Genomic DNA, 14,511 nt, shown 5'->3' on the forward strand with positions numbered 1-14,511 from the left:
GGTTTAGGTGCACTTCAAATGGGATTGATTCCTTGATTACTTTTTCTGCTACTTCATTATTGCTGTATAGAAAAGCAACAGATTTCTGCAAGGTTAGTTTTATATCCTGTGACTTTGCTAAATTCATGTATTAGTTCTAGCAATTTTTTAGTGGAGTGTTTCAAGTTTTCTGCATGGAGTATCATGTCATCTGCAAAAAAGGACTTCTTTGCCAATTTGGATGCCTTTTATTTCTTTTTGTTGTCTAATTGCTATATGTTACTATATGTTATATGGTAATGGTGAGTGTGGACATCTTGTCTTGTTCCCGACCATAGAAGAAAGACTCAGTTATCCCCCATTGAGGGTTAGCTGTTGGTCTTTTATATACAGCCTTTATGATGTTGAGGTAGATTCCATCTATTCCTACTTTTTTGAAGGGTTTTATTAAGAATGAATGCTGTATTTTGTCAAGTGTTTTTTCTGCATCTATTGGCAGGATCATATGGTCCTTTTCCTGTTTTAAATTATTATTATTATTATGGTATATCACATTGATTAACTTGTAAATATTGAATAGCTCTGGAGCCCAGGAAAATATCCCACTTGATGGTGGTGAATAATTCTTTAAAAAATTTTTTTAATGTTCATTTATTTTTAAGAGACAAATCATGAACAAGGAAGGGGCAGAAAGAGAGATGGAGATACAGAATCCAAAGGAGGCTCCCGTCTCTGAGCTGTCAGCACAGAGCCTGATGTGGGGCTCAAACCCACCAACTATGAGATTATGACCTGAGCCAAAGTCAGACACTTAACCGACTGAGCCATTTAGGTGCCCAGTGAATAATTCTTTTAATGTACTGTTGAATTTGATTTGCTAATAACTTGTTGAGAATTTTTGCATCCATGTTCTTCAGGGACATTGGCCTGTAATTCTCCCGTTTAGTGGCACCTGGTTTTGGAATCAAGGTAATGCTGGCTTCATCGAATGAGTGTGGAAGTTTTCTTTCCATTTCTATTTTTTTGGTACAGTTTGAGAAAAATGGGTATTAAACTCTTCCTTAAATGTTTGGTAGAATTCCCCTGGGAATCCATCTGGTCCAGGACTCTTGTATATTGGGAGATTTTTGATAAATGTCTCAATTTATTTGCTGGTCATGGGTTGTTCAATTTTTCTATTTCTTTCTGTTTCAGTTTTGGTAGTTTGTAAGTTTCTAGGAATTTGTACATTTCTTCCAGATTGCCCAGTTTTTTGGCATATAATATTTCACAGGATTCTCTTATAATTGTTTGTATTTCTGTGGTGTTGGTTGTGATCTCTCCTCTTCCATTTATAATTTTATCTATTTGTGCCCTTTCTCTTTTCTTTTTGATAAGTCTGGCTAGGGGGTTATCAGTTTTGTTAATTATTTCAAAAACCCAGCTCTTAGTTTCTTTGATCTGTTCTACTGGTTTTTGTTTGTTGATTTTATATCATTATTTCTGCTCTAATATTTATTATTTCCCTTCTTCTGCTGGTTTTAGGCTTTATTTCCTGTTCCTTTACTAGCTTCATGTGTGAAGTTCGATTGCACATTTGGAATCTTTGTGGCTTCTTGAGAAAGGCTTGAATTACAATATACTTTCCTCTTAGGACTGCCTTTCCTGCATCCGAAAGGTTTTGGATTGTCGTGTTTTTATTTGCATTTGCTTCCATTGATTTTTTAAAAAATTTTCTTCTTTAATTTCCTGGTTAACCCATTCATTCTTTAGTAGGATATTCTTTAACCTCCATGTATTTGAGGGCTTTCTAAATTTTTTTTTTGTGGTTAATTTTAAGTTTCATAGCATTGTGATCTGAAAATATGCATGGTAAAGTTGAGGGCTCATTTGTGACCCAGTATGTGATCTATTCTGGAGAATGTTCCATGTGCACTTGAAAAGAATGTGTATTCTGCTGCTTTAGGAAGCAATGTTCTGAATATATATGTTGAGTCCATCCAGCCCAGTGTGTCATTCAAAGTTATTATTTCCTTGTTGATTTTCTGTTTACATGATCTGTCCATTGTTGTAAGTGAGATGTTAAAGGACTGTACTATTATGGTATTATTGTCAATGAGTTTCTGTATGTTTGTTATTAATTGATATATATATAGAGAGAGATACACACACACACATATACATACATATATATATATATATATATATATATATTTGAGTGTGTATATATATATCTGGGTGTTACCAACTTGGGGTCATAAATATTTACAATTGTTAGATCTTGATAGATAGGCTCCTCAATTATCATTTAATGTCTTTCTTCATCTCTTGCTACAGTCTTTGTTTTAAAACCTAGTTTGTTTGGGGTGCCTAGGTGGCTCAGTTGGTTAAGCATCTGACTCTTGGTTTCAGCTGAGGTCATGATCTCTCAGTTTTATAGGTTCAAGCCCCATGTGGAGTCCTGAACTGGCAGCATAAAGCCTGCTTGGCATTTTCTCACATTCTCTCTCTCTGTCCCTTCCCTACTCATGCTATCTCTGTCTCTCTCAAAATAAATATATAAGGATTAATAAATTAAAATATAGTTTGTTTGATGTAAGTATGGCTACTCTGGTTTTCTTCTGGCATCCGTTAGCATCAGAGATGGTTCTCCATGACCACACTTTCAATATGCAGGTGTCTTTAGGTCTATAATGAGTCTCTTGTAGGCAGCATAGATATCCTATATCTTTTGATTGGAGCATTTAGTGCCATTGTGTTACCTGTAGAGTTGGTGTTTCTGGTGATGCTTTCTGGTCCTTTCTAGTTTTTGTTGCCTGTTTTTTCTGCTCAAAGAGTCTTCCAAACATTTCTTGTAGGGCTGATTTAGTGATCACAAACTCCTTTAGCTTTTGTTTGTCTGGGAAACTCTTTATCTCTCCTACTATTTTGAATGACAGCCTTGCTGGATAGAGTATTCTTGGCTGCATATTTTTTTCCATTCAGCATGTTGAATATATTTTACCACTCCTTTCTGGCCTGCCAAGTTTCTGTAGACAGATCTGCTGCAAACCTGATCTGTCTTCCTTTGTAGGCTAGGACTTTTTTTTTTTTCCCCTTACTGCTTTCATAATTCTTTCCCTGTCTGCATATTTTGTTAAATTGACTATGATATGTCTTGGCGATGGCCAGCTTTTGTTGAATTTAATGGGAGTTCTCTGTGCTTCTTGGATTTTGATATCTGTGTCCTTCCCCCTGATTAGGGAAGTTTTCAGCTATAATTTGCTCACATAAACCTCCTGCCCCTTTCTCTCTTGCTTCATCTTCTGAGACTCCTTTAATATGAATGTTATTACATTTTAATGAATTGCTGAGTTCCCTAGGTATGCCTTGGTAATCCCTGACCTTTGTTTCTCTTTTCTTTTCAGCTTCATTATTTTCCATAGTTTTATCTTCTGTATTACTAATTTGATCTTCTGCCTTGTCCATCCTCGTTTTTATGGCCTTCATTTGGGCTTGTATCTTGGTTATAGCATTTTTAATTTTGGCATGACTAGATTTTAGGTCTTTTATCTCTGCAGAAAGGGATTCTCTAGTGTCTTCTGCCTTTTTCAAGCCCAGCTAGTACCCTTAAAAGCGTTGTTTTAAAATCTAGTTCAGACATCTCACTTACATCTGCATTGACTAAATCTCTGGCCATCATTCCTTCCTGTTCTTTCTTTTGAGGTGAATTCTTTCCTCTTCTAGTTTAGGAGGAAGAAAAATCAACAACAACAATAATAGAATGAAATAAAAATTTAAAAATTAGAAAAAAATCAAATAAAAGAAGCTAGATCCTAGGTATGTTTTGGTCTGTTTGTTAAAAGAAGCTGCTGTGTTCTCTCCTTCAAATTGTACAGATTGTTCTGTTAATCCTCTGATCAGTTTCATAGGTGTTCAAAATGGATTGATGTTGATCTTTAGTTGTGTTCAAGGGGTGAGATCAGCCCAGGTCCCCTTACTGTTCCACTATCTTAAAGCCTCCAAGAAAGGAGAATCTTTAAAGTTTAGGTATTAAGAATCTAAGGTAAATGTCACGGTTACTCCATATTCTTTTTTTTGTCATCAAAACCTTAACTAAGCAATGGTTACTCCATACAGAAAATAGTGGAATTTTAACAGTGAATTAAATTGCTTTTCAGGTGAATTAAATTGTCAAAGGAACAAGTCATTCAGAAACAGAAACTGACTTGGATTTAAGTTAGAAACAGAGGTACCTAGATTTTAGCTCTTAGATCTCATTCTGTAACACTCATGCATCCAATCACCAAGTCATAATGATTTTGTCTCCTAGATAATTCTCAGATCCATTCACCTTTCTATATTCTCTTTCTTAATCCTAGCTACATGGTCTGCTTCAATAACTTTTTAATTAGTTCCTGTATTTAACTTATTCTTTTGAAGTACAAAAGTGAGTATACCGATCTGTAAATTAAAACCTTTCCAAAGAAGTCTTTTAAAGTGTTGAGGTTAGACATAAAATGTTGGCCATGAGTCCCTGCATGTTCTGTTCCCCAGCAGCTCCTGTCCACCCTTCCCAACACATACACACACCTTTACTCCAGCCACCCCCCATATCTTTACTATAGAGCCTTTGCATAAACTGCTTCTTCTCATTGTCAATGCTCTTAATCTGTGTACTTAGAAAATATCTATGAATTTCCTATCACTGTGCAGCAAATTGCCATAAATTGAGCAGTTTATGACACACAGTTTCCAAGGGTCAAGAGTCTGGGCACCATTTAGCTGAGTCCTCTGTTTAGGATCTCACAAGGTTGTAGTGAATGTTTAAGCCTGGAATACAATTTCATCCAAGGTTCAAATGCACTTCCAAGCTCACTGTTTGTTGGCCAAATTCAGTTTCTGATAGCCATAGGACTTAGACCCTCAGTTCCTATAAGTTGCCTGCTGTTTCCTGCTGCATTGCTCACCCCACAGTATGACAGTTTGCTTCTTCAAGGTGAGCAGGAGAGTGTCTTTGCTGCTTCGAGTCTCTGAAACTTGGACTCTCTCTGAAAATGCTGACCTAATTCGTATAGGCCCACCCAGAAAAAACTCCCATTTAATTAAAGTCAACTGATTCAGGGCTTAAATTGTATCTATAAAATCTCTTTACATTTGCCATATAGACTAAGCTAATTAAGGGAGTAGCATCCTATTCTTTCACAGGTTCTACTTGCATTCAAGAGAAGAGATTTCCAAGGGTGTAACTCTTTGGAGGTCATCTTAGAATTCTGCCTACTTCATGGGGATATGAAATTTCATTTGGACATCCTTTCCTTATCCAAACACTCACCAAAATTCTGACAAAATCAAAGATTATAAGCTCAAATGCCTACAGTAGCTGGCAGGTTTTAATAATGAAGGAAGTGATAAGAAGAGGTAGAGTGTGCGATGAATTAGAGAACCTCTTGCCGCCTAAAAGACACATGCCTCCTCAGCTGTGGCCAGTCATTGCCTTGAAGACAATTCTAGCCCAGTGAGTCACATCTGATTTTTTCAGATCAGCCAAAAATCCAGATTTATGTATGTGTATGTGTGTATGTATGCCTGAGTATGAAGTCTACTGATTTATAAATATTACTAATTAATGCAAATAATAAAGACACTCTGCAAACAAATACCATGCAGAACAAATAAATACATTTGCAGGAAAAAATTTTCCTTGTGCATTTACTTTACAGGTTTAGCCTTAAGTGATTGTACTATTATTTTAAAAAAATACATTTGACCCCTTTAGACTGTAAGTACACGAGAACCTGGATTATGTCTGTCTCATTCATGCACTAGCACAGTGTATGGCACATAATACATTATCAATACATATTTGACAAATGGATTAATAAATGGAAGTCCTGTGAACTCTCTCAGCAGGGTAGAGATTTTGACTCCCCAACAGTGCAGCCTGATCTTTGACAAATTATTTAACAGTTCTGAACCTTCATTTCACCATTTGTAAAATGGCATTATTCATAAGTACAGTTGTGAGGACTAACCAAAATAACAAATACAAATTGCTTAGCACAGGGCCTATTCATTATCAGATGGTTTCTTTTTTTAGGGATGGCCTCATGTATGTGAGTACCATATAGTTTTATGCATTTCTATATTTATAATGGTAGATGAACTTGATCAAAATGTTATGTATAAAGGCTATATATTTTAGTATACATACATAGAAGACATATATGTGAATAATATATGTATGTATATGCATGTATATTTATATACGTGTATATATACACATATGTATATTTTCATATGTATGTTTTGATTAAGGGAAGAGAAGTGCAAAAGTACATTTCATGGGCCTTGGCAGAGAGACTAGAGAGCAGGAAAAGGTATTTGCCAAAGACAAGTGAGAGGATGACTGGGTGGCTCAGTCAGTTGAGCGTCAACTCTTGATTTTGGCTCAGATCGTGAAACCAGGGTAGGAGGATAGAGCTCACGCTAGTCTCCACACAGACAAGATTCTTTTTCTCTATCTCTGCCTCTCTCCCCTGCTTGCACTCTGTCTCTTTCTTTCTCACTCTCTCTCAAATAAAAAAAAAAAGATGTTGTTTACAAAGTCTATTCTTAGCCTCCCATACATGAAGTATGGAGAAGATATTCCCCATAACCAAAAAATATTTTTAAAGGAATTGAAACCCAAAATGTTTCTAAGTGCTTTATGCCATGAATGTTAACAGGAAGGGAAATTCTTTTAAAATTTTAAATAATTTTTTAATGTTTATTTATATTTGAGAGCGAGAGAAAGAGTGTAAGCAGGGGAGGGACAGAGAGAGAGGGAGACACCGAACCTGAAACAGGTTCCAGGCTCTGAGCTGTCAGCACAGAGCCCCATACAGGGTTCGCTTAAACTCCCTAATGGGGAGATCATGACCTGAGCCAAAGTCGGATGCTTAACCGACTGAGTCACCCAGCTGCCCCAGGAAGGGAAATTCTTATTTTGCATGGTGGATGAGTTAAATTCTGGATTTTGGGATTATTCTTTTTCTAAGAATAGTTATAAGCATTAGTTATAAGCAGACAATTATAGATAGCTTATAATTTATTTTTAAAGGGTGATAAAATGGAGATCTAAAATAGAAAACCATGTCTTCCTTTAAGACAATGAAGGCTTTGGTTAAAATGATAAAATAAAACTACAGTATCAAAGAAAAAAGAAGCCACAATAAGCAACCTTGCAGAAAGATCACTCCAGCATTTAATACATTTCCAATATTATTTTCCTTATTTCATTTTTAAGCTTCTATTTTGTCTACAATGAAAGCCATTTTATTTTTTTGTACATTAGAAGGAGACAAAAATGTGCTTAAGGGAATTTGATCCAATTAATATTATATTGCAGACCTTTAGTAAAGAATATACCAAATGAATTCAAGAGTAGGACTGAAACAGATAGGTTATACATTGCATATATGCTAAAGGTTCAAAAGTATAAAGAAATTTTACTTTGCGATTACATGCAAGTGCATTATAAGATTTTATAATCTGAATTGTTCCTGGTTGTAGGACATGATTTCAGTGAATTATTCTTAGGGGAGAAATACAGTCAAATGAAGCCAAACCATGCAACAAAATTAACAATATACATTTGGTAAGTACTTCCTTCTACATGTATTAAATCATCAAGGCTGATATCTCCTTCTATCTGTAGAAGCAGTTAAAACCTAAAAGAGCAAGTTACTTCTCCAGTTCCTCCATTTGTGTTATCACAAAACATGCAAGATTATTTTATAAGTCATTTTATAAGACATATCTTCATAATCATTGTTACATTGCTATCTGGTGTATTTTTTAAAAATAAAATTTTAAGTGTGGATGTAAGCAAAAAAAAAACTCTGGCTGCAAAATAGAGCAAAATAAATTTCTTATTTTTCTCAGGATCATGACAATTCAATTTTTATCACATGGGAGTATTGCACTTGAACTAGGCCATGAAAAATAATTTTGAGTACATAAAATAGGGCAGATTTGGAATTAAGAGATGCAGAGTTTTACAAAAGGGGACTTTATTTTGCCTAGTAAATGTATTTACAAATTTACATATGCAAGTAGAGGATGATTTTTGCATGTAAGTGGTAGCAGAACTTTTGTTAAGTGAATGATATTGCCCAGGGAATAATTGTATCTGTCCTCACTTCAGCAAACATGTCCCAATTTATCCCTTAGTCAGTGTAAGAAAGTGTATCTACAGTGGCCAATGCTTTACTCACACTGTGCTCTGAAAAATATCTTTGACTGCTTTAACAATACCTTTGGATGCTAACTATTTGGGAACCAAATAAGTCTCTGAAGTCATTCCTTTGTAGTGGCCTGCTGGACCTCACTTCTGCTCCAATGCCTTGAAAATCTGGCATTTACTCATTCTCTGGTGTCCTTGAATTAGGCCATCCATGCCTGTGATAGAGATCCTGGCATCTGTCGCCCTACTCAATGACTTCACTCCAGCCATTCTCCCTTCTTCTGGCTTCATCATCTTTTCCTCGTTACTGGATCATTAACATAGCAAACATATATGTTACAGTGTTCCCATTTTTTAAACAAACAACAACAACAAAAAGCAAAACGCCTCCCCTGACCTCACATTTTCTTCCAGGTACTGCCAAGTTCTTTGCTTTCTTCTATAGCAAACCTATAAATTTCTGTTAAAGTGTTCTTTGTTTTAGTGGGTGCCACTTCTTTACCTCCATTATCTCTTGATCTTATACCAGTTTTATGCCAACCTCTGTACAAAACTGCTCTTCCTAAGGTTATCAATAACCTTCACAGCAATAAATCCCAATTCCAGTCTTTATCTTTCTGGAATTTTCAGCAACATTTGAAGTTGTCTTTCTTTCTGTTTTTAAGCATGGTCTTGTCTTGTCTTCTGGAATACCATTCTTACTACTTTCAATTATTTTACCTGGGTCTGAATCATCTTCCCCACAGCAACACATGGCACGTTTCAGGTTTGTCTCTTGGGCATTTTCTGTAGCTGCAAAGACTCTCTTTCCTTCTCAGGAACTTAATCTCATTTATATGCTGATGGCTTTCACATTTGCATCTTCAGCCCTGACTTTTCTCCTATATTACATATTTGTGCCTCCAAATTCCAACTCGGATATCTCCTTTAGATAATATAAGAATTATCCCAAATTAGTGTACTTTCAAACAAAGTTTTGATAATTCCCTTTTGAATCTATTCTTTCTTTATTTTAACACAGTTGTTCTCAAATGGAGGTCATTTGTCCCCAAGAGGACATTTGGCAAGGTCTAGGGACATGTTTGGATGTTCCAACTAAGGGATGTATGCATGCTGCTGGTATCCACAATGCTTGAGACAGTCACCCACAACAAAGAGTTATCTGGCTTAAAGTGTCTACCTTCATTCTCATTCCCAACCCATCAGTGGACTTTGTCAACTCTGCTTTAGAAAATGTCTGGAATTTCTCCTCAGTTCCAGTGTTATGTCTCCAGTCTACATTACTCTTACCTCTCACACAGAATATCTAACCTACATCAGTTCATCTCTTTTCTGCTAAAATAGATGAAAATTCTAAACATCAGCTACAGTGATTCTATTAAAACAAAGTTAGAGGCATTCAAGGACTTCTTATCTACCTCAGAATAAAGTCCAACGCTTTTACTTTTATTCATAGTTTATTTATATTTGTTTCTCATTTATCAGTCTCTCATTGTCTATCATTATCAGTCTCTCCGCTAAAAGATAAGCTCTATAAGAGCAGTGATTCTGTTTTGTTTATTGCAATATTCCAGGATCTAGAAGAGTATGGTGTACATAGTAGGTGCATTAATATGTATTTATGAATTGAGTCAATGGTCTCAAGGTTGGTTTTGACTGATGGCCCAACCAGTCAGTATGGGTCTGTTAAGTACCACTGTCTGGACAATATTAACTGCAGAGTAGGTCATGAGCATACTTTTATTTATTTATATTTTTAAGTAGGCTTTACACCCAATGTGGGACTTCAACCCTGAGATCAACTCACAACCCTGAGAACATGCTCTACCGACTAAACCAGCCAAGTGCCCCCAGAAAATACTTTTCCTTTCTTAGCCAAATAAAATGTTGGTTTTATGTCAGTCCTCCAAAAAAAGAAATTATGAGTTGCTTATGAAATTAAATTCCCATTTTCCTTTCCAACACACTAAATTAGGACCAAATTCTCTCCTGTGTAAAGATTCCCCTAACCAGTCATAAACTCCCATCTTTTCTTATTCAAATTCAACTTTGCCTGCATAAAAATTATTTGAAAGTAACTCATTGCCAAATTAAGGAAAAGTTTCTCTTTTTGGTATTTATATTATTGACAATATAGGTTCAAATATTTCCAGTTTTAGTTTTAACTATTCCTTCATACAGATTCTAAATTTCAGACACTGAGCAATTCTGTCTTAACTTTTTGGTCCATGTTTCTGTGACTTCCTGCTTTCACTTACCTGGTACTAGGCAGAATGATGGAATTCCTTCCTCATTTGCCACAGCGTACACACTTTGATATTCTACTCAGTCCTTGAAGTTCATCTCAAATGGCACTTTCCCTCAAAAACCCCCTTCGTTCCACTCTTAAAAGTAATTTCTCCTTCTCTTGAGTGCCATAGAGCTCTGTTAGTACCTCTTTCCTGCTCTTATCTTCCTCTACCAGCTGTTAAAATTATCTATAAATTTGTCTTTCCTCACCTCATAGGTGACAGATACTTAAGGAAAATGATAAAATTTAAGAATTTTTTATAACTTTTGTAAAAGTTATCAGTATATATTTTGACTTACTATAATCACATGTAATGTGTGTAAGCTTTGTGTTTTCAATAGTATATAAGTTTCTTAAGGTCTATGACTGTGTCCGTTTGGTATGGGGCTTTTTGCATTATATAAAACATATTTTGACTACCATCTTTTCTAGATCCATTATAAAGGCTCGAAAGTAATTATTGAACAAAATTTAATTTAAAAGTTTTTAAATGTAGTGTTAGAAATATAGTGCTTAAATTTATACTGAAGTAAATTTTGAGCTTTATTTTTAAAGTCATAACAAATACATGAGCTAACTGTCTTTACATCTGAAAACAATTTAAAATAACATTGCTATTTTGATAGTACTAGTTTTCCTTGTAATATAGCTAATCAAAACTCCTTCCCAGACTCAAAAGTTATCATTATCCTGATGAATATATATATTCTTCCCATATCTTCCATTCTCCTACTTCTGCTGAGATAACTTCTAAGAATGTTTTTAAGAATATCTAAAATGCTTCCTGCAAGAACCTTTCCCTGACCTTCACAATGTAATTCTGATTGAACACTCTTCCTACCTGTATTACAATAATCATAAAATGCTGTGTTTTCTTCTTTTTCTTTCTATCAGATCATCACTGAATTTCTTATATAACTAACAAAGTTAGCATATTACAAAACCAACACAAATCACTGCTTAAATATATTTTACATTTAAAACATTAAAACTGTGTATCTGAGCTATGAAAAAGTGTGCTGATTTTCTGTTCAAAAGTGGACTAACACTTTTTATACCAGTCTCAGGGTCTCATTCCTGCCTCAGAGATCTGGCTGCCAAACACATACCCCTTATCCTTTATCATGAATCTTTCTCTTTACTGAATATTCTCTCCAGAATATACAAATGCCAGGTTTCTCCAATTGTAAGCAACGTACTACTTTTATACACAATTGCCTTATAATCCTATTGTTCCTTCTTGCTTTCCCTTCCTTTCACAGCCAAGCTTTCTGAAAGAATAGTTAAAATTTCCTCTTCCACTTCCCTAACGCTTCTCAAACCAAGACATTCTGACTTTGGTCCCTGTGACAATTAATTTTGTCAATTTGGCTAAGCCATGGAACCCAGATATTTGATCAAGCATTATTCTAGATATTTCTGTAAAGGCTGGTTTTTGTTTTTTGGGTTTTTTTTTTCTTTTGATCAGACTAACATTTGAATAGTAGACTTTGAGTAAAACAGATTACCCTCCAGAACATAGATGTACCTCATCCAATCAGTTGATGATCTTAATTAAAAAAAAAAAAAAGACTGACCTCCTATTGAAAAAACAAACAAACAAACCCAAAACAGGAACTCTGCCAGCAGACTGCCTTCAGACTCAAACTCCAACTCTTCCCTGGGTCTCCAGCCTGCCTGCCTACCCTGCAGATTTTGGAAGTGACTACCTCCATGGTTGTATGAACCAATTCCTTAAAATAAATCTCTTTAGACAGATGATAGATAGACAGATAGATATAGAGATATGCATATGGATATACACACCCACACATTCTATTAGTTCTGTTTCTCTGGAGAACCTTGACTCACACAGTCCTACCTTGCTTCTCAAATTAATCTACTGTGCCAACCAGTGACCTCCTCTCTACCTACTCCGTTCAGACTATTTTAAACTTCTCCTACCATTTAAGTGTTTCTAGACCCTGTTATTATTATTTTTTTAAGTAGGCTCCATGTCCAGTGTGGAGCCCAACACGGCACTTGAACTCGCAACTCTTGAGATGGAGACCTGAGCTGAGGTCAACAGTCAGACACCCATCTACTGAGCCACCCAGGTGTCCCGACCCTGTTATCTTCTACTTTACACATTTTCTATTAAGTCTTTTAACTTCAGTTGCCGTATGCATATGGATAATTACAAGATCTATCTTAGATCTCTTTTCTCAAACATATATATCTATTTATATGCCTTAGTGTCAAAAACTCTTTCTCCTTTATACTTAAAGAAAAGTTCTCAACATCCGCTAGAAAATTGAAGTGGGAAACCTGTTAGAGACAGCCACAGTTCGTCATCAACATCTACCTCCCAACAGATACCAAATTCCCTCAACTGTGTGTGAGTGATTGTGTGTAGTGAGTGAGTGTGTGTGTGTGTGTGTGCGCACGCGCACGTGTGTGTGTGTGTTGGTAGAATTCTAGGTTTGTAGTTATTTTCTCTCAATACTCTAAAGATATCATCTATTGTTTTCTGGCTTCTCTTATTTCTGTTAAGAGGACAACTTCTATTCTTATTATTTCTATTGAAAATAAATCAATAATTCTCAGAATACTTTGAAGGTTTCTTTCTTTGCTTTTGGCTTCAAGCAGTTTTACTCAGATTCTTTTAAGTATGGACTCTCTTTTTAACAAAAATACTGTTCCATTATATGCCCTATTCTGTCTCTTTCTACAACTTATTAATATCTGTTTTAGACATTTTCCTGAAATCCCAAGATTTATAGACTATTTTACACATATTTTCATCGTTTCCTCTTCATGCTTCTGTTTGGATATTGTCTGTTGACCTATATTTTCATTTTGTGTTCCATGCCTAGCAAGCTGTTAAATACATCTGCTGAATCCTTAATTTCTGTTATTGTATTTGTCTTGTTTTAGAATTTATTGCATCTTTTTTTTTAATAGTTTCCAGGTTTCTGATGACATTTCCATTTTATTCTCTAGTTACTTAACTATGTTAATCACATTCATTTTCAAGTTTGTGTCTGATGGCTGTAAGTACTTATTTATTGCTTGTGGTCCCTGTTCTGTGTTCAGTCTTCTCTGCTTTTCTTAAATTGATTTTCCTGATATATTTTATTGATTGCTAGTGACTGCATGTGAAAAAGTAGGGTCTCTGAATGATTTACAGATGATTTTCTTTTAATTCTGGCAAAAAGGTAGGGTGTATTCATTAATACGAACTGAGATTGAAGTGTTTAAATTCTGGGCATTTTGTTTCTGTGTAAATTGTTCTATTTCCAGATTTTCCTTGTTCCTACAGCACATTTTTCAAGTGACCCTACAAATAGTTCAAGTGTCCCACTCCCAGGAATCTCTGGAAGTAAATTTTTATTTTTAACAAATAGAAAGTGTGGTAGTAGAAGATGTTCTTCAGAATAGTATGTTGAGATTGGCAGTAATAACTATGAACGCCTTCTTTGAAGATAGGAGTGAAAATAAGGAGTAAACAACCAACCAGGGGCACTAAATCAAACAGTTTTTGTTTATTTTCTTCTGAGAATAAGTAAGATTATGTGGTGTTGTGGGCAAAAGGTAAAGCACTCAGAGGAGATGCTTTGATGGAAAATCTAAATTCAGGTTAGGGATAAAGATGATAACTTTTATGTCCAAATTTTGGACTATCAGTCTATTCCCCAAGGTAGTTCTTGAGATGTTTTCTTCTTTTGATTACCAGAATAGTCCCAGGAAAACAAATCTACATTGCATTATTTCAGATATAGTACAGAGGTATCTTTTGGTCTTGCAGAGCAAGTGACATTTATAGGGTATTTCTTTTCTAGATATGAGACTATTATTCTGTTTTCTTTCATAGAACTGTGTGTGTGGGGGGGGGGTCTGCTTAGGATGAAAAGTAGGCTAAATACATGAAAACAAAAAGATAGTATTAGACTTGGCTTCCTGGCTTTATCAGTATATAGTATCTACATTGTAAGATATAAGTGATGATAAGAAAGTTCTTTTGCCCAAAAATATATACATAAGCACTTGTGATAATGCTAACTTGCACTTCTGGAAA

Source organism: Hyaena hyaena, unplaced genomic scaffold (assembly GCF_003009895.1).
Source record: "Hyaena hyaena isolate Hyena2069 unplaced genomic scaffold, ASM300989v1 scaffold_393, whole genome shotgun sequence".
Classification (NCBI taxonomy): Eukaryota; Metazoa; Chordata; class Mammalia; order Carnivora; family Hyaenidae; genus Hyaena; species Hyaena hyaena.